The following is a 16,564-nucleotide window of genomic DNA, read 5'->3' as shown; positions in this document are numbered from 1 at the left end:
CCAGTCCCTAAACCTAGTTACAGAAATGTGAATCAGACGCATTACGTATTCCAGGCCGTAGCAGCCGCGTCTTTGAGGCGCCAGCTATGGCCACTTCCCAGCCCACTGTAGCATCACATCGGTTCTTCTTCTTCCTGCTGGTAATGTAACTGAGATTTGGCAACAACGCAAGGTATGTTTGGCAACTCTGTAATCGACGAGTTACTTCCTGGTGTGCACGGAATTAAGCCTCAAAGTTCACTTGATTTCTCGTGTCATTTCCATTGAATAACCTGAGTTGTTATCGCTTGAGGTGTAACAGAAGATTGTAAATTTACGGTATTCAGCCCAGCAAAGTCATTGAACGTGGCAATCGCAACTAATCTCGTCCTGTAAATAGCAACTATTGGACTCGCAAAGGGAAGGCACAAACCATATCTATCCGCTAGCTCTGTGTTGACGTCCTGACCTGTGAAAAGGCGACGGTGGTGGTTCGCGGTTCTTGCCTCGCTGAATGTAACTTTTTTATCCCTTCTGCGTAAGAGCTGCAAGCAGTCAGATCAAACATCGATAAGAGAATCGTAAGAAAATACTTTCAGCTCATAGTGCAGTGGTGAAAAACTTACAATGCTGCACAACAGGTAACTCCTCTTTCCGATGCTGACAAAGCTAATTTTGGGTTTCTAGGAATACGTAACTTTATTTATGAAATGCCACGTTTGCATACCTGTTGAGTATGACACAGCATACCATTTAAACACAGATCCAATCGAAATTTAAGTGAATAGTATTTTACTAATTCGTGCAGATAGAGGCACGCTTGTGTACAGATACTCAGTTTTGTTAAAACAGACATACTTTCGTCGTAAGGTTATCGTGGGTAGTTGTATTTCGTTTCTTACAATACAGTGCACAGTTTTCGTAAGGTTTCTTTTAGTGTTGTTAAAACAATACTAAACATGGAGAGAAATTAATCATCAACGATATATGAGAATTCTCTGATGTTATCTATATCAGTCTGACAATGCACATGCAGTTTATTGACTACATGCATATAGAAAACTTGTTACGAGTTAAAGCTGTCAAACGAGGTTTGAAGAAGAATAAAATGCCACTACCAGACGACAGCTAATGTAGAAAATACATTTCTGACTATTTTGGCACGATGCGCTCTCCCCATACATAGTACAAAACCTTAGAGCGCATCTGCTGCCTGGCCGTCTATTAAACCTGAAAAGAACAAAATGACGCAGAAGTTAGCCTTTTTTCCACATGCGACTATTTTGGGTTGAGAAGTGAAGAGAATTATGTTCAAAGTTCCATTAAATTGATAACTTCAGCAGACGGCAGAATTATGTTTTAAAAAAATGTAGTAGCAAATGTAATAGAACACGCGGTGTTTTATCAACAGTGCGCAACGCTTACCATTACGCTACTAGCTGTGATGTAGCGACAGCACCTCTGGAAGTGAACAACAGTCCTCCAGAACTTCGGTATTCCACAGTGCTGTGAGATCATGCATATGGTCGGATATAGACTTTTGAGAGACAGACAGATAAAACATTTCTTTTGCACTGCACGATGGTTTCAACAAACAGATAGCGCAATAGAGTAGCTCAAATGGAAAGGAACACTTCCTATTTAAATTTCTGCATCCCACACTGTTGGCAGTTCTGTGTAGGTGGCAGTTACGTTTTTTTATTTCGGTGATTACAAAATAGAGTCGAATGTATGCACTGGGTAACCAAGGCAGCTAGTTCATGGCGATTCGGTCAACCAAGTAAATGAATGTACTGAACATCCTGCAAACCACTACAGGGAGCCTGTGTGTCAGAATTCTTATATTTTGTGCCGCAACGATGTTGTGATAGAGAAATGAGTCGTAGCGAAGAGGGTTTGGTGGTCTGTTGGGCTGATGATAGTTTCGTCTGATGATGGTCTGGGTTCGATTCCAACTTCTGTCAATGTTTTTGGATAGGGAGAGACAGATTCTATTCTCTTCTGGCTACGCCAAGTGAAGAAGGTATAATGGCATTGTGGTCTGAAAATCACATTAAACATGATATTCCTTCTCTACCAAGTAGACGTAAGGTAGAACCACAATAAAGTAAGGAGTGGCAACATGTAGAAACTCTATCACCAGTAACCTTTTTTATACTAGTTATTTATTTCTAGTGACGAAACAAAGCCAGTGTATGGTCACAGGACACTTATTCCGTCTTTTATTTGAGCTTCTGTATGTCGATAAAAGTGGTTCTGAACAGGGAATGCAACTCAGATCGCCCTTAACGCGGAATTTGATCCCTTCGTGACAATACAACTCGACTACTACTTGTAGTTTGTTCAAAACTGCAGATTCCGCAACACCTCCACATATTGCGCATGAATGGGTTGGAATCCTGGCCCAGCACTAAACTTTTCACTGTGTATTGTCAAGCTCTAGCATGAGAACACCTATCTGCTGGTGGACAATAATTTTTATTTTTAATGCATTTTCATTCGTTGTCAACACTAACGATATCTGACGTTTCTGACTCCCAGTGAGACACACAATTATTTGCGAGATCACTGTAAGATCAAGGATGGTATTGCGAGCTGCTGGTGGAAAAAAATTCGGTAAGTGTCGTCTCTTTGTGTGTAGTCAACAACGATATGTGTGGGGTTCGATTCCTAGTCAGCACTGAACTCTTTGTCATATTATTTCTAGTTCAAACATGCTCACATGTCGCTGCTGCTGTAACAAACCCATACTTAACGTTCCTTTTCTCTAGAATATAACAGCGATTTGTTCCGGGTTGGAGTCCTGGGAAGGAAAAAATTAATGTTTCGTCTCATCATTTCAGTTAATACATCTAGCTACTGCCGAGAAAATCCGATATGTCATAGTTGACTGTGCTTCGATAACAATCCGATTAGGGTCTGGGTTCGAATCCCTGTCCGACACAAAGGTTTACCTCACTGCATTTTAAGTAAGTTACTTGTGAATTAGCAGTATTTAACATGTCTCGTAGTTCGTTAACTGGGTTAAAAGATGCTGGGTAGGAATTCGCGACCGTTAAAAATGTTTAAGTTATGTAATTTAAAGTTGATATTTGTTAACTGATATTGTCTAAAATCGAGGTATATCACTCTCTTTATGCCTAGTCAGGAATAACTGGTAATTTCCGTCAGTCACGAAATCTTTGTTTGGATGACCTGATTTTGTATCCATAATCAGAAGGAGTCGGTTCGTCGCGTCATTTGAAGTTTATACATATTCTCAACTAGCTGCTTGTGAATAACGTAAATTTTTAATGGCATTTTGTGTTAAATAACAAGTATGGTATGTTACTTTGATCGGTACATCATGAATAGGACGAACTTACTACGTGCATTACCTATGTGGTGTAATGAGGGTGCTAACAATTCAGGTATGTCAGTTATTGCAATAAATGCGAGGTTACACGCCTTAAGGACGGTCTTATCTGTGATGAGGTGTTCCCTGATTCTTTTTTTTGTATCGTGGTATTACTTTCCGTCCTGAGTAATTGCGATACAGAGCAGTGTTTTCTAGTGGTGACTTGTTGGAACCATTTTCAATAATCAAACGACTATATCAAGGAGCGATTGGAGGACCTCCTAGACAGCTGCGTTATGTGGGTTGCATGGGAATCAGGCGAAATACAATCCAGGTCGTTCGGATACTTTTGAGCATGACTGTACAATCCGATTAGGTGCTGGGTTTGGATCCCTGTCACAAGCTTTTCATGATGGCATTTCAATGTTAAACATGAGCATACCTTGTTCCTTGTGAATGACACCATTTTAAACGTCGTTGGGGGTAGTTCCCAGGACGGTAACTGTTATGACAGGGTTCCCAGTTCAGTACAAACATTTTCGTCATTTATTTTCAGGATCTGAATTTATAACTGATACTGGTGCAAACGTCTATACTTCACGTCTCTTTATGCCTAGAGATCCGGTCTCAATAAGGCACAAACAAAGCTTAGCTTAGTTAGCAATGGCTATAGGTGCTGGGTTTGAATCCAGGTCCAGAACGACGATGTTGGTCATGTCATTTAAACCTCAAATTTGTGTACACTTAGCTGTTGATGTGTTATGAGAACAATGATATTACTGATGATTCGCTGTTAATGTCGAGATTTCCTTAGAGTGCTTTTTGCCGTTAATCGCGTTTTTCTACTGGTTCGTCCAATATCCAGTTTCCAGAGCCACTCACCATTGAGCGACCTTCAGCACGTGGATGGAAATCCTTTTAGAGAGTGAAAAACTTTTTCCAATTTCCGTATAGCTTTGTAACTCCATATATTGTCTCAAGTATTTAATTTTGACTAAGGATTACTGTACAATATATGTAAAATAATCCGTTTTCTCAGAACTTTTGGAATGTCACTTGTTCTAATTAAGGTGAGTTTATGAGTGTCATGGAGTGTCTCATTGCTAAGAACGTGTTTTCTAATGTTTTGTATGACGATATTAGTTAATGCTTAGACTGTCTGCCATAAAGACCTTTGGTCTCTTAGTAGTCTCTTGCGGTACCAATTGTGTGTAGTCAAACGACTGTATCCCAAGGGGTTTTGGTGTTTAGAGGACCTGCAACACAGCTACGTTATGCTGGTTGTATTCGGCAGTGACCCACTTTTTTTGCCGTCAAGTGTACATTACCATGAGGGGTGAGGTACACGTACACACGTGGTTTCCGTTTTCAATTACGGAGTGGAATAGAGTGTGTCCCGACATGTCAGGCCAATAGTTGTTCAATGTGGTGGCCATCATTTGCTGCACACAATTGCAATCTCTGGCGTAATGAATGTCGTACACGCCACAGTACATCTGGTGTAATGTCGCCACAGGCTGCCACAATACGTTGTTTCATATCCTCTGGGATTGTAGGTACATCACGGTACACATTATCCTTTAATGTACCCCACAGAAAGAAGTCCAGAGGTGTAAGATCAGGAGAACGGACTGGCAAATTATGCGTCCTCCATGTCCTATGAAACGCCTGTCGAAGATCCTGTCAAGGGTCAGCCTAGTGTTAATTGCGGAATGTGCAGGTGCACCATCATGCTGATACCACATACGTCGACGCGTTTCCAGCGGGACATTTTCGAGCAACGTTGGCAGATCATTCTGTAGAAACGCGATGTATGTTGCAGCTGTTTGGGCCCCTACAATGAAGTGAGGACCAATGAGGTGGTCGCCAATGATTCCGCATTATACATTTACAGTCCACGGTCGCTGTCGCTCTACCTGTTTGAGCCAGCGAGGATTGTCCACGGACCAGTAATGCATGTTCTGTAGATTCACTGCCCTGTGGTTTGTGAAACCCGCTTCATCGGTAAACAGGTAGAACTGCAACGTATTCTATGTTAATGCCCATTGACAGAATTGCACTCGATGATTAAAGTCATCACTATGTAATTGCTGATGTAGCGACACATGAAAGGGTGAAAGCGGTGACGATGCAGTATGCGCATGACACTACTTTGACTCAGTCCACCGGCTCTCGCAATGTCCCGTGTACTCATGTGTGGGTTCATGGCAACAGCAGCTAACACACCAACCGCACCCGCTTCTCCTGTGACGGGCCTGTTACGAACCCGTTTGCGTGCTACGACCGTACCTGTTGCATACAGTTGGCGGTAGATGTTTTGCAATGTGCGGCACGTTGGATGCTCTCTGTCCGGGTACCGTTCTGCATACACGCTGCAGGCTTCAGCTGCATTTCGTCGACACTCGCCACAGATGAGTATCGTCTCCGCCTTTTCAGAGTTCGAGTACACCATGGTCACAGTTCCTACAACACTACACTATCACAGACGTCTGGTAACACGGTGTACTACAGTTGGTCTGCGTGCGGAGACGAATGCAGAATAACAATAGCAGCAAGCGCTACATGCGGACACTGCGACAGCTAGACGAAACCAAAACAGTGCACTACAGCCACACTCGTACACACGGTCGTCATCGTAAACATGTCCCTGCAGATGCTGCTCGCCGACCGTGGCCCGTTTTTGTTACAACACGCAACTAAACGTCGGAGGTTTCAAGCGTCAACTTTAGCTTACAATATCTCCGGAAGAAGGGAAAGCAGAAAGGTGGAAGGAGTATATAGAGGGTTTACACAAAGGCGATGCACTTGAGGACAATATTATGGAAATGGAAGAGGATGTAGATGAAGATGAAATGGGAGATACGATACTGCGTGAAGAGTTTGACAGAGCACTGAAAGACCTGAGTCGAAACAAGGCCCCCAGAGTAGACAACATTCCATTGGAACTACTGACGGCCTTGGGAGAGCCAGTCCTGACTACCATCTGGTGAGCAAGATGTATGAAACAGGCGAAAAACCCACAGACTTCAAGAAGAACATAATAATTCCAATCCCAAAGAAAGCAGGTGTTGACAGATGTGAAAATTACCGAACAATCAGTTTAATAAGCCACAGCTGCAAAATACTAACACGAATTCTTTACAGACGAATGGAAAAACTACTAGAAGCCGACCTCGGGGAAGATCAGTTTGGATTCCGTAGAAATACTGGAACACGTGAGGCAATACTGACCTTACGACTTATCTTAGAAGAAAGATTAAGGAATGGAAAACCTACGTTTCTAGCATTTGTAGACTTAGAGAAAGCTTTTGACAATGTTGATTGGAATACTCTCTTTCAAATGCTGAAAGTGGCAGGAGTAAAATACAGGGACCAAAAGGCTGTTTACAATTTGTACAGAAACCAGATAGCAATTATAAATGTCGAGGGGCATGAAAGGGAAGCAGTGGTTGGGAAGGGAGTGAGACAGGGTTGTAGCCTCTCTCCGATGTTATTCAATCTGTATATTGAGCAAGCAGTAAAGGAAACAAAAGAAAAATTCGGAGTAGGTATTAAAATCCATGGAGAAGAAATAAAAACGTTGAGGTTCGCCGATGACATTGTAATTCTGTCAGAGACAGCAAAGGACTTGGAAGAGCAGTTGACGGAATGGAAGGTGTCTTGAAGGGAGGATATAAGATGATCATCAACAAAAGCAAAACGAGGAGAATGGAATGTAGTCGAATTAAGTCGGGTGATGTTGAGGGTATTAGATTAGGAAATGAGACACTTAAAGTAGTAAAGGAGTTTTGCTATTTGGGGAGCAAAATAACTGATGATGGTCGAAGTAGAGAGGATATAAAATGTAGACTGGCAATAGCAAGGAAAGCGTTTATGAAGAAGAGAAATTTGTTAACATCGAGTATAGATTTCAGTGTCAGGAAGTCGTTTCTGAAAGTATTTGTATGGAGTGTAGCCATGTATGGAAGTGAAACGTGGACGATAACTAGTTTGCACAAGATGAGAATAGAAGCTTTCTAAATGTGGTCCTACAGAAGAATGCTGAAGATTAGATGGGTAGATCACGTAACTAATGAGGAAGTATTGAATAGAATTGGAGACAAGAGAAGTTTGTGGCACAACTTGACCAGAAGAAGGGATCGGTTGGTAGGACATGTTCTGAGGCATCAAGGGATCACCAATTTCGTATTGGTAGGCAGCGTGGAGGGTAAAAAACGTAGGGGGAGACCAAGAGATGAATACACTAAGCAGATTCAGAAGGATGTAGGTTTCAGTAGGTACTGGGAGATGAAGAAGCTTGCACAGGATAGAATAGCATGGAGAGCTGCATCAAACCAGTCTCAGGACTGAAGACCACAGCAAAATATATCTCCGGATGTAATTAACATTTTACAATGCAACAAACGGCACTGATTACGTATTTGTTTATATGTTCAGATGTGCTAACAAAACTAACGTGGTTCCATTTAAAAAATAACGTAGGCTCGTGTTAAAAAAACATACTTTCGTGCATTTTTGTATGGTTTATATTAAACAATTACACTATCCCCTCTCCTCACGTTCGGTCTGTGGAATCGGTTCGTCAGTATTTGATGTGGTTTACGAAATATATACAGCGGTAACGTTAGGTGACTCACTCTGTATAATGGGAAGCATCCCTGACTGACAGCACATGCATCCTAAACTTGTGTCATACTGCACGACATGACAAATGTTGTATGAAATGATGGCATGTGTCTTGCTATATGGCAAGATACCGTGTTTAACATAATTTCACTTGAGCTGATGCATTATATCACATGACATGGGAACGAATACTAACAAGTAAAAGAATACCAATATGTCAAGATGTTTGGATTTAAAAGTCTTTGAAGCTGCCAGATAAATCGGAAAGCTAGTTCACTCTTCTAAATTTCCAACTCTGTCCAAGATATATATTTGTCTTTTTTGTGCTGCGATAAGATCATTATTCATTCTGGTTTCCAACTTTCTGTCTTCGATAATTTTGACATTAGACCGCCATAACTAAGCATTCGATTCAGATTTTAATTGAAACAGGTGACGACTGATCTGGGTTCACGTTTTTCTGGTCTCTTTCGAACCATGTTGCTTATACAGGGTGGTCCATTGATCGTGACCGGGCCAAATATCTCACGAAATAAGCGTCAAACGAAAAAACAACAAAGAACGAAACTTGTCCAGCTTGAAGAGGGAAACCAGATGGCACTACGGTTGGCCCGCTAGATGGCGCTGCCATAGGTCAAATGGATATCATCTGCGTTTTTTAAATAGGAACCCCCGTTTTTATTACATATTCGTGTAGTACCTAACGAAATATGAATGTTTTAGCTGGACCACTTTTTTCGCTTTTTGACAGATGACGCTGTAATAGTCACAAACATATGACTCACAATTTTAGACGAACAGAGGGTTCCAGGTAGGTTTTTTAAATTAAAATACAGAACGTAGGTACGTTTGAACATTTTATTTCGGTTGTTACAACGTGATACATGTACCTTTGTCAACTTATCATTTCTGAGAACGAATGCTGTTACAGCGTGATTACCTGTAAGTACCACATTAACGCAGTAAATGCTCAAAATGATGTCCGTCAACCTCAGTGCATTTGGCAATACGTGTAACGACATTCCTCTCAACAGTAAGTAGTTCGCCTTCCGTAATGTTCGCAAATGCATTGACAACGCGCTGACGCATGTTGTCAGGCGTTGTCGGTGGATCACGATAGCAAATATCCTTCCTTTCCCCACAGAAAGAAATCCGAGGACGTCAGATCCGGTGAACGTGCGGGCCGTGGTATGGTGCTTCGACGACCAGTCCACCTGTGATGAAATATGCTATTCAGTACCATTTCAACCGCGCGAGCTATGTGCCGGACATCCATCACTTTGGAAGTACATCGCCATTCTTTCCTGCAGTGAAACATCTTGTAGTAACATCGGTAGAACATTACGTAGGAAACCAGCCTACATTGCACCATTTAGATTTCCGTCCATAAAATGGGGACCAATTATCCTTCCTCCCATAATGCCCCACCACACATTTACCCACCGAGGTCGCTGATGTTCTACTTGTCGCAGCCATCGTGAATATTCCGTTGCCCAATAGTGCCTATTATGCCGGTTTACGTTACCGCTGTTGGTGAATGACGCTTCGTCGCTAAATAGAACGCATACAAAAAATCTGTCATCGTCCCGTAATTTCTCTTGTGCCCAGTGACAGAACTGTACACGACGTTCAAAGTCGTCGCCATGCAATTCCTGGTGCATAGAAATGTGGTACGGGTGCAATCGATGTTGATGTAGCATTCTCAACACCAAAGTTTTTGAGATTCCCGATTCTCGCACAATTTGTGTGCTACTGATGTGCGGGTTAGCCGCGACAGTAGCTAAAATACCTACTTGGGCATCATCATTTGTTGCAGGTCGTGGTTGACGTTTCACATGTGGCTGAACACCTCCTGTTTCCTTAAATAACGTAACCATCCTGCGAACGGTCCGGACACTTGGATGATGTCGTCCAGGATACCGAGCAGCATACTTAGAACACGCCCGTTGGGCATTTTGATCACAATAGCATACATCAACACGATATCGACCTTTTCCGCAATTCTGTAAGCGGTCCATTTTAACACGGGTAATGTAACACGAAGCAAATACCGTCCGTACTGGCGGAATGTTACGTGATACCACGTACTTATACGTTTGTGACTATTACAGCGCCATGTATTACAAAGTGTTGAAAGTGGTCCAACTAAAACATTCATATTTCTTTACGTCCTACACGAATATGTAATAAAAATGGTGGTTCCTATTTAAAGAAACCTAGTTGATATCCGTTTTACCTATGGAAGCGCCATCTAGCGGGCCAACCATAGCGCCATTTGGTTTCCCCCCTTCAAGCTAGACGAGTTTCGTTCTTTGCAGTTTTTTCGTTTGATGCTTATTTCGTGAGATATTTGGCCCGGTCACTATCAATGGACCACCCTGTGTATTGGCGACGGATAAGTTTTTCATAAAAAAAGACGATTACCGTTAATGACATGTATTTGCGATATCATCTTATAAAATTTAAACCGATTCGTACAATTTAGAAACTTAAAAGTGGCACGCATAAAAAAATCACGAAAAATATTTTACAAGCAAAATTCAAATGAAGATGGGTTCTTGACAGTCAGTTTTTAAATTATCGTAAAATGCGTTTCTTATTTGATGAACTTTTATCTATTTCCGCGCGTTCAGTTCACGTATGAACAAGTTTTACGTGCTACATTTATCTCGACTTTAAATCATCCTATCTCGACAACCCCCGATTAACCATGGACTTGCCGCTGGTGTGGAGGCTTGCGTGCCTCAGCGATATAAATAGCCATACTGTAGGAGCAACGACAATGGAGGGGTATCTGTTGAGAGGCTAGACAAACGTGTGGTTCCTGAAGACTGGCAGCAGCCTTTTCAGCAGTTTCAGGGGTAACAGTCTTGAGCATTGACTGGTCTGGCCTTGTCAGCAACCAAAATGGCCTGGCACTGAGAACAGCTGATAGCAAAGGGAAACTGCGGCCGTAATTTTACCGTATTGTTAACTGATGGTGCCGTCCTCTAGGGTAAAACATTCCAGAGTTAAAATAGTCCCCCACTCGGATCACCGGGCGGCGACTACTCAGGAGGACGTCGTCATCAGAGAAACAAAACTGGCATTCTACGGATCGGATCGTGGAATGTCAGATCCCTTAGTCGGGCAGGTAGGTTAGAAAATTTAAAAATTGAAATGGGTAGATTATAGTTAGATATAGAGGGAATTAGTGATGTTCGATGGCTGGAGGAACAAGACTTCTGGTCAGGTGAATGCTGTGTTATAAATACAAAATCAGACCTCAGTAATGCAAGAGTAGGCTCACTAATGAATAAAAAAAACTAGGAACGCGGACGAGCTACTACGAACAGAATAATGCACGCATTACTATAGCGAAGATAGACACGAAGTCCACGCCTACCACAGTAGTAACTGTTTATATGCCAACTAGCTCCGCAGATGATGAGATTGAAAAACTGTATGATGAGGTAAAAGAAACTATTCAGATGGTTAAGGGAGACGAAAATTTAATAGTCTCGTCGGACTGGAATTCGACTGTAGCAAAAGGATCAGAAGGAAAAGTAGTAGGTGAATATGGACTGGGGGTATGGAATGAAAGAGGAAGCCGCCTGGCAGAATTCTGCACAGAGCATAACTTAATCATAGCAAATACTTGGCTTAAGAATCGTGAGAGAAGTTTGTAGATGTGGAAGAGTCCTGGAGACACTAGAAGGTTTCTGACAGATTATATAATGATAAGACAGAGATTTAGGAACCAGGTTTTAAACTGTAAAACATTTCCAGGTGCAGATGTGGACTCTGATCACAATCGGTTGGTTGTGAACTGTAGATTGAAACTGAGCAAACTGCAAGAAGTTGCGAATTTAAGGAGATGGGACTTGGATAAACTGAAAGAACCAGAGGTTGCAGAGAGTTTCAGAGAGAGCATTAGGGAACAGTTGACAAGAACAGGAGAGAGAAATATAGTATAAGAAAATGGGTAGCTCTGACAGATGAAATGGTGAAGGTAGCAGAGGATCAAGGCAGTAAAATGGCGAGGTCTAGTAGAAATCCTTGGGGAACAGAAGAAATATTGAATTTAATTGATGGAAGAAGACAATATAAAAATGCACTAAATGAAGGTGGCTAACTGAAAACAAACGTCTCAAAAATGAGATCAACAGGAAGTGCAAGAGAGTTAAGCAGGGATGTAAGGATGTAGGAGCCTATAGCAATAGGGGAAAATCAAAGGGACCGTTGCAGAAAGGAGAACCACCAGCATGAATATCAAGAGCTCGGATGGGAAACCAGTCGTAAGCAAAGAAGGGAAAACTGAAAGGTGGAAGGAGTATATAAAGGGTCTATATAAGGGCGATGTACTTCAGGGCAATGTTTCGGAAATGGAAGACGATGTAGATGAAGACGAAATGGAAGATACGACACCGCATGAAGAATTTGACAGAGCACTGAAAGACCTACGTTGAAACAAGGCCCCGGGAGTAGACAACATGAAACGCCGGAAATGCATATCCTCCTATTTCCATCTATTGCACTGCAAATTTTTTTCCTTATTTTGTCACCTGAAGATATGACATTTCTGTCTCTTTATATATTGTAATTGTTTTACTGTTTTTATATATATATATATATATATATATATATATATATATATATATATATATATATATGCATTTATGTTGATTTTTTTTGTGAATATTATTTGTATTTATACGCTGGGTCTGGCCTATGGAAAACTATGCTATCGAACGAATACATCGATAGGTCGTGTGGAGAACCAAAGTGTTTAGGATCTGTGGTAGTGTTAACTCTGCCGCGTGGAGCGCGGGCAGAGCAGGGGGAGTCTGGCTGGGGTGGTGCAGTGGAGCAGTGTGATGCAGTGGAGCAGTGTGATGCTCCCGCGAGTTGCCGCGCATGTAATTGCGCTCGACTTGCGATGATAGTTTCTGACATGGTGTCGCGGACGGGAAGCATTAGCTGGCGCACATCAAGAGCCCGTTTCGTCTGGTGACTGTGTCGAGAAGAAGGCGCTCCAACATCCAGCTTCTGCAACAGCGACGGCCGACAATGAGTGACTGTCGCCAACTCCTCGATCGACGACTTCAAACCTTCAATCAACCGACAAGGAAGACTGGACGCACGTAAAGTTTTAGAACTGTATGGCAGACCTCAGCTTTTCAAACTTTTAAAATTGTTGCATCACAAAATTACAGCAACTTAGCATGAACGTTTGTTGCTCATTGTCCCAATTGCATTACCAAGCAGTGTCCCGTCCCTTTCCGGAATGAACCCGAGTGTCATTGAAATTCAAACGCCAGCATCATTCGATTTCGCTGCTTTAATTTCAAAGTTCAGTTAAGGTATTCATAGCTGGCTACAATATTTAGATTACACAAGCACAAATTAAGAGTGCGAGTTTTGTTACCATATTTTAGCTTACCTGTGACTGCAGCTCAGCTTCGTACGTACTAAATTTTACTATTGTTAATTGTTCAGAATCATTTAATTCAAGATCAAAATTAAATCTCTTATTTCTAAATTGCGTAGATTCAAGTAGCTTTTGAAATGATTGTTGAGGTAGTCCAAGACTAACCGTATTTTACTGAATTTCGATGTGCTTCAGTAAGAAAGCTCACTATTAACTTCAGTCACTAAATTAACTTTCGATTTTCCGGTTTTATTAATTCTTTTCCTAAATTAAGTCAGAGTGTAGAGAAATTTATTACGTCTGAAAAACATTCAGTTTTCACACTACACATGTCAACCTTCAGTTGCCACGCTTCTAGTGCTAATTATATGTGTAATAACCTTTCTTTTTCAGTTACTATAGTAATTGTCCTTAGGACTGGCGACTGTAATTTCCCTCAAATCTCAAATATCTAATTACCGCCAGTTAATTGTTAACGTAACGGCCGCACATTTACTTTCTTTATTAACTTTACCCCTTTTCCAAATTAATTTCCACCTAGCATTTTTCCTTTCATTTAGATGTAACCCTTTCCTCCCTCTTTACCGACAAATTAACTTCGGTGACGATTGCTTTTCCCAAATTTCCATTAGGTACACACGGTTTAATTTTTCACTGTCATTAAGGTCGGTAAGTGAGGAGGAGGTTACAAACATTTCATTAGAACTACTGATAGCCTACGGAGAGACAGCCATGACAAAACTCTTCCATTTGTTGAGCAAGATGTATGAGATCGGCGAAATACCTTCAGACTTCAAGAAGAACATAATAATTTCAATCGCAAAGAAATCAGGTGTTGACAGGTGTGAACATTACCGAACTATCAGTTTAATAAGTCATGGTTGCAAAATACTTATAGGTATTCTTTACAAGTGAATGAAAAAACTGGTAGAAGCCGACCTCGAGAAAGATCAGTTTGAATTCCATAGAAATATTGTGACTCGCGAGGCAATACTGTCCCTACGACCTATCTTAGAGGATGAGTTAAGGAAATGGAAACCTACTTTTCTAGCATTTGTAGACTTAGCAAAAGCTTTCGACAATGTTGACTGGAATACTCTCTTTGAAATTCAGAAGGCGGCAGATGTAAAATACAGGGAGCAAAGGCTATTTACAATTTGTACAGAAACCAGATAGAAGCTATAAGAGTCGAGGGGCACGAAAGGGAGGCAGTGATTGAGAAGGGAGTGTGATAGGATTGTAGCCTATCCCCGAAGTTATCTGTACAGTTATGTAATCTGTATATTGAGCAAGCAGTTAAGGAAATAACAAGAAAATTTTATAGACACAACTAAAATCCAGTATGAGTTTTGCCGATGATATTGCAATTTTTGCAGAGACAGAAAATGACTTGGAAAAGCAGTTGAACGGAATGGAATTAAATCAGGTGATACTGAGGTAATTAGATAAAGAAATGAGACAAGTGGAGTAGGAAATGAGTTTTGCTATTTGGGGAGCAAAATAACTGACGATGGTCGAAGTGGAGAGACAAAAAATGTGGACTGGCTATGGCAAGGAAAAAATTTCTGAAAAAGGTAAGCCGTTAACATCGAGTGTAGAAATAAGCAGCAGGAAGTCTTTTCTGAAAGTATTTGTACGGAGCGTAGCAATGTATGGAAGTAAAACATGGTCGATAAACAGTGCAGAGAGAAAGAAAATAGAAGCTTGCGAAATGTAGTGCTACAGAAGACTGCTAAGGATTTCATGGGTAGAACACGTAACAAATGAGGGGGTACCGGATAGAATTGGGGAGAAGAGAAATTTGTGACACAATTTGACTAGAAGAAGAAATCGGTTGGTAGCATACTTGCTGAGGCATCAAGGGATCACCAATTTAGTACTGGACTGAAGGTAGTGGGTAAAAATCGTATAGGGAGACCAAGGGAAGAATGCACTAAGCAGATTAAAAAGAATGTAGGTTGCATTAGTTATTCGGATATGAAGAGGCTTGCACACTGTACAGTGCCATGGAGAGCTGCATGAAACCAGTCTTTGGACTTTAGACCACAATAGCAAAAACAACAACAACAAAAACTACATCTCGACAACAGGTATAGATCACTGGATAAAAGAAATTCGTTTTGATTTTATCTATTTATCTGCCATGGTGAAAAATTTGAACCGATTAGTATACGTTCAATGTATAGAAGTGGAGCGCTTCAAAAAACGCCCAAAGAAACGTGTTTCTTGGGCGTAAAATCCTAACGAAGCATGATTTTTTTCAACCGTTAAGACGTATCTTACAAGGAACCCCCTTGAGTGCGAGGCCACAAGTTCAATTTTTAGTAAGACTCATCTGAGAATGTTGTGTTAACAATTACACTAATGGCCATTAAAATTGCTACACCACGAAGATGATGTGCTACAGACGCGAAATTTAACCGATAGGAAGAAGATGCTGTGATATGCAAATGATTAGCCTCTCAGAGCATTCACACAAGGTTGGCATCGGTGGCACACCTACAACGTGCTGATATGAGGAAAGTTTCCAACCGATTTCTCATAGACAAACAGCAGTTGACCGGCGTTGTCTGGTGAAACGTTGTTGTGATGCCTCGTGTAAGGCGGAGAAATGCGTACCATCACGTTTACGACTTTGATAAAGGTCGGATTGTAGCCTATATCGATTGCGGTTTATCGTATCGTCACTTTGCTGCTCGCGTTGGCCGAGATCCAATGACTGTTAGCAGAATATGGAATCGGTGGGTTCAGGAGGGTAATACGGAACGCCGTGCTGGATCCCAACGGCCTCGTATCACTAGCGGTCGAGATGACAGGCATTTTATCCGCATGGCTGGAACGGACGGTGCAGCCACGTCTCGATCCCTGAGTCCACAGATAGGGACGTTTGCAAGACAACAACCATCTGCACGAACAGTTCGACGACGTTTGCAGCAGCATGGACTATCAGCTCGGAGACCATGGCTGCGGTTACCTTGACGCTACATCACAGACAGGGGCGCCTGCGATGGTGTACTCAACCACGAACCTGGGTACATGAATGGCAAAACGTCACATTTTCGGATGATGGTCGCATCCGTGTTTGGCGACGAGCGGTGAACGCACATTGGAAGCGTGTATTAGTCATCGCCGTACTGGCGTATCACCCAGTGTGATGGTATGGGGTGCCATTGGTTACAAGTCTCGGTCACCTCTTGTTCGCATTGACGGCA

The sequence above is a fragment of the Schistocerca cancellata genome, chromosome 1, assembly GCF_023864275.1.
Source record: "Schistocerca cancellata isolate TAMUIC-IGC-003103 chromosome 1, iqSchCanc2.1, whole genome shotgun sequence".
NCBI classification, from domain to species: domain Eukaryota; kingdom Metazoa; phylum Arthropoda; class Insecta; order Orthoptera; family Acrididae; genus Schistocerca; species Schistocerca cancellata.
This window is presented reverse-complemented; position numbering follows the sequence as displayed.